Genomic DNA, 5,472 nt, shown 5'->3' on the forward strand with positions numbered 1-5,472 from the left:
TAGTTCATCTTATTTCTTCCGCATTTCTTTCATGCCATGATATATATATTGCGGATACATTTTTTTTTGTGATATGTTCATGCTGAACTCTGTATTTATTAAAGAATATGTATTCTATTGCCTATATTTTGCATTCAATGTAAGCAGCGCGCCCATGTAGATATACGAAAGCATTAGACTTGAAATATATATGGCATATATATCAATGATTATTCAGGAATTAACATGTAAATACAATATGGTTCGCCAACCAGATGAAGGAAATTGGTATCAACTGTCTAACTCGGTGATAGACTGTGAAACTATGACACAAACTTTAATTCTCTTAATGATCTTTTCTATTTAACTGTCAAATATGAGGACATACATGCGGATGATACCACTAAATGGCAGAAAGTGAAGTGGAGCTCAAGAGACTTCTGATGCGCGTACAAGAAGAGAGTGAGAAGTTTGGACTTAAACTGAACATTAAAAAGACAAAGATCATGGCGTCTTGCCCCATCAAGTCCTGGAGCATAGAGGGACAAGAAGTAGAAACCGTGACAGATTTTCTCTTCTTGGGCTCCAAGGTAACCCCGGAAGGAGACTGCAGTCATGAAATTAGGAGACGCCTACTTCTGGGAAAGAGAACCATGGCTAGCCTTGACTGCCTAGTAAAGAGCAGAGACATTAGTCTGCCAACCAAGAGCCATATAACTCGTGCTATGGTCTTTCCAGTTGTGATGTATGGATGCGAGAGTTGGGCTGTGAAGAAGGCTGACCGCCGAAGAATTGACTCGTTTGAATTGTGGTGCTGACGGAGAATCTTGAGAGTTCCTTGGACGGCCAGAAGATCAAATCAGTCGATATTGTCGACCATAAACCCTGACTGCTCATTGGAGGTTCAAATTCTAAAGTTAAAGCTCAGCTACTTTGGTCATCTGATGAGAAGAGAGGAGTCGCTCGAGAAAGATTTGATGTTGGGAAAGGTTGAGGGTCACCGGAGAAGGGGTAGGCAGCGAACGCGATGATTAGATGGCATCCTCGAGGCGCTGCAGATGAAGTTATGTGATGCTAGGAAGATAGTGAGAGACCGGAAAGCGTGGCGTGATATGGTTCATAGGGTCACGAAGAGTCGGACACGACTGAACGACTGAACTGAACTGAACGGATGAGGACATACGCCTATGAATAGCTTCCAAACCAACTAGAACATCCAATTGAGAACTATATGTATACCATATGAAGTGCCATTTGAAATCCCGGGAACCAATTCAAATTTTCAAAACCACTTTGAATATCCAATAGGGTAGGACATATATGAATTGTAATCCTGTATAATATGGAAAATCCAGTTGGGATTCTAAATGATCAATATGAACGTGAGAACAATTGGGAGTGCCCATTGTTTGCAAAACCATTTGGGTAATTCCGTCACCTGCCAAATTGGTCGTAATTTTGTGCCCATTTGAGCTCATATATGGCTGTATCTAATTGGGTCAGTGTGGGGCCGAATGGAACCATGTTATAACTGGTTTAATTTTTTACGGGGAGGCTTAGTGAGCCAACTGAACTCGCATGGACCCTGAATGAGCACTGCGAAATCGAATGCTGGTGCTGTACGAGCATCGTGATTTTAAGCGAGCATTACGATGTCTCCTACAACTGAGCGTACGAGCTCTACGAGAGTGCGTACGGCGTCTGCGGGGGTTTTACGTGAACTGTACGAGATCTTCTACAAGCTGCTTGAGCCCTCGTACATCTGTACAAGACATCCTACAATCCTCGTACAACCCTACGAGACATCGTACACGCTCTAGGAGACACCGTAGACGCCCTACGAGACATCGTACAATCCTCGTACAACTCTACGAGACAACGTAGACGCTCTAAGAGACCTCATAGAATTCTTGTACAAATCGCATAGCTCTTAGAAATCTCCCACATTTCTCGTACACATCGTAGCAATCTCGTACATTTCGCATACACTTTTTCAGTAGGGATGTAGAGCACTCATAGAAATACATGAATGCAAAAGATTTTAAAACAGCTTTCTAGTTTCACAGGAAACTTACGGTGAAGCATTTGGTACATACTAAAACAGATGATAGCATGAAGCGCCATTTCAAAGAAGACATTTGTAAACATCGCGAAAAATATGATAAAACTGCATACAAGATAATCACAAAACTGGCGGAAAGGTGCTTTGTGACTCGATAAATGGTTAATCGCGTAATAATTTGTTTCTAGTGAGACACCTGTTTTTCGCACTTCTCGAATGTAGCAGCGTTGTCTGAAGAGTATTAGTTAGATTCTCCGCACGTAAAAACACTTTTTATTTCTTTACCCCCTCGCCGATTTCCGCCTCAAAACGTAGAACAATGCAACACTGACTCTTTTATGCGACGCGGAGCCTTTAACGCTATTTTGTTAAATTAAGTATGTTGTAGTGAGAAAGGAGTTAGACAAGGCTGCATACTGTCGCCCTGCCTATTCATCCAATATGCTGAGTGCATCATCAGGAACGCCGGTCTAGACGAGTATTCAGCTGGAGTGAAGATCGCTGGAAAACGTATCAACAACCTTAGATATGCAGACGATACCACTTTAATAGTAGAAAGTGAAGTGGAACTCAAAAGACATCTGATGCGCGTATAAGATAGTGAGAAGTTTGGGCTTAGACTGAACATTAAAAAGACAAAGATCATGTCGTCTTGTCCTATCAAGTCCTGGAGCATCAACGGACAAGAAGTGAAAGCTGTGACAGATCTTATCTTTTTGGGCTCCAAGATTGCCCCGGAAGGAGACTGCATCCATGAAATTAGAAGACGCCTGCTTCTGCGAAAGAGAGCCATGGCTAGCCTTAGAGACATTAGACTGCCAACCAAGATCCGTATAACTCGTGCTATGATGTTTCCAGTTGTGATGTATGGATGCGTGAGTTGGACTGTGAAGAAGGCTGACCGCCTAAGAATAGACGCGTTTGAATTGTGGTGCTGGCGGAGACTCTTGACAGTTCCTTGGATGGCCAGAAGGTCGATATTGTCGGCCATAAACCCTGACTGCTCATTGGAGGGTCAAATCTAAAGTTAAAGCTCAGCTACTTTGGTCATCTGATGAGAAGAGAGGAGTCGCTGGAGAAAGATTTGATGTTGGGAAAGGTTGAGGGTCACCGGAGAAGGGGTAGGCAGCGAACGCAGTGGTTAGATGGCGTCTTCGAGGCGCTGCAGATGAGGTTATGTGAGGTTAGGAAGATAGTTAGATACCGGAAAGCGTGGCGTGATATGGTCCATAGGGTCACGAATAGTCGGAAACGGCTGAACAGAACTGAACTGAGTGAAATGTGGAACTCAAACCTCGGCCACTGCACGCGATATGTGCACGCTGCCACTATGCCACAGTGCTTGGACATTTGAATCTGAATAATGGGTCACCTTATAAATGCAGTTGTCCTAAAAATATCCCTTCTCACGTATTTGAATTTGTAATTACCATGCTTTTAATTACTCATGTACGCCGCAATAAATGCGTAAATTTATTTTGCATATGTATTGAGACGCATATGAGTAAGAGTAGGGATTTCAATTACAGGCGTCATAATAATATGACGACTAGCAAAAATGTCGCGTGAATAGATGGCAAAATGATATCAATAGATGAAGGGATACAAAAAAGGATAAATAGTATCAAAAACGAATAAATAGGGGCAAAGAGAGACAACTGAGGCTCCTAGTATTTGTAACGGTGCATGCTTTAGCATTTTTACAATGCGGCAGACTGCAGAAATCTGAACGCTTTTTGAGAGCTCCTCGAAGATATGATGCCCTTGACTAAGCTAGCTTAGTGTTTGTCGAATAGGAGTCTGCGAAGCCCAGCGAGTCCATAATGGGATTTTTAGGGTACGCAAAATTTACGCCCAAACAGATAAAAATATCCAGTGATAGCTCTGGCAAGGCTGGGTACAGCTTTGTACCGATAAAAGCACACAGCTTCAAAGCCATCTTTAGTTGCTTCAAGCGAAAGAAACACGAGAGAGTTTGGCAACGGAGAGCGTGCGCTAGAAATAGAACAGCTACCGCGTATGTTGGTACTTCCATTTGTGAAATTCTACCAATGGCTAGATTCATGGGCGACGCTGCAATACAAAGGGCCTCGGCCGTTCAACGAGCGAACGGCGCGCTGCTGTTGGCAGGAGTTGAATCCGTTCTAGCAGCATGCATACCGGGGATGACACATCGCCTCTTCTTCACGTCCTCTGCAGGCCGTGGCGATCTGGCTTGTCGATTTCGCGTTTTTTAGAGTTCAATTTAGTCTTGACTCAATTCTAATTCCACGACCTGCTCCCGCAACAGCAGCGGCACTCCGCAAAAACTCTCTGCACAAGATCACCACCACCAGTTCAAGGGGTCTCCCAACCATAGCCCCGGTTCACAAAGGGTCCCCGACACACATATGGCTGACAATCACTAATATAACGAATACACTACCTTTGCTAAGAGGCTTTGCAATCTTACCTGCGGAACACTGTTCTGCACTTACCAGTTGTCGCATATGCCATGCTTATACTTTCTGATCCCTTCGCTGTACTCCTGATTTCTTATGTATTCATGAAATACGTTGTCCAAAGCATGCATAACAGACGTTGACTATAAATGCGTGATTCGCGAAGATACGCGTCACTTACTGCGGCGAATACACAGATAAATCCACCACCATTAACCAATTATTATCATTTTCATTCCTCTCTCAAAAGAAATTCATTGCAAAACAAAACAAAACCAAACAAAATTTCTCCGTATTGCATGATGGACAACTGAATTTCCCTTAGCATCCATATTCGAACAAAAGGGAAAGAATAAGTGAGCTACCGATGAAGGAACGGAAGCATCGATGAATTCAGCACAAGTTGCCTGCGCATCTCTCCGAATTGCGACTTCGTCATGGATGCTGAAGGGTCATACGCCCCGCCTGCAGCACACCGCGGTGTATACTGCCGCTTCCTCCCTCGCGCCCAATGCCTGAGGACTGCACTTGTCTATTTCAGCCAACCTATACGTTAGTTAGAGCCGCATTACCGTAAGACAAAAGAGTAATACTCTGTCTATTGTTTCTGAGCACTGCCTATTGAGGAGGCAGTCTTTTGTGGGGTGCGTCTCTTTCACTGCTGCAGCGTGGTAGTCGAGTAAGCGTCACAACAGGCACTTCTGGCTTACGATCAGTTTACCTCGAAACCTCGCACAAGGCAAATGTGAGAATGATGACGAGGCTGTTCTTCCGTATAGTTTTATATGCACGCTTCCTAACCAAACCAGATGCAACGAAGAATACCGCGAACATTTTGTGGCCTACTGACCGTTTATAATGTTCGGTATTGTAGGTAGCGACACGGTCAACGTCCAATCACATTGCACTAAGCCTCTACATTGGTTACTGAAGAACGTTGTGTCGCAGTCATGTGTGATTATATATTGTTACAAAAATGTTTAAGGGTCA

Source organism: Amblyomma maculatum, chromosome 1, assembly GCF_055883805.1.
Source record: "Amblyomma maculatum isolate TAMU_Amacu chromosome 1, ASM5588380v1, whole genome shotgun sequence".
In the NCBI taxonomy this organism is placed as follows: domain Eukaryota; kingdom Metazoa; phylum Arthropoda; class Arachnida; order Ixodida; family Ixodidae; genus Amblyomma; species Amblyomma maculatum.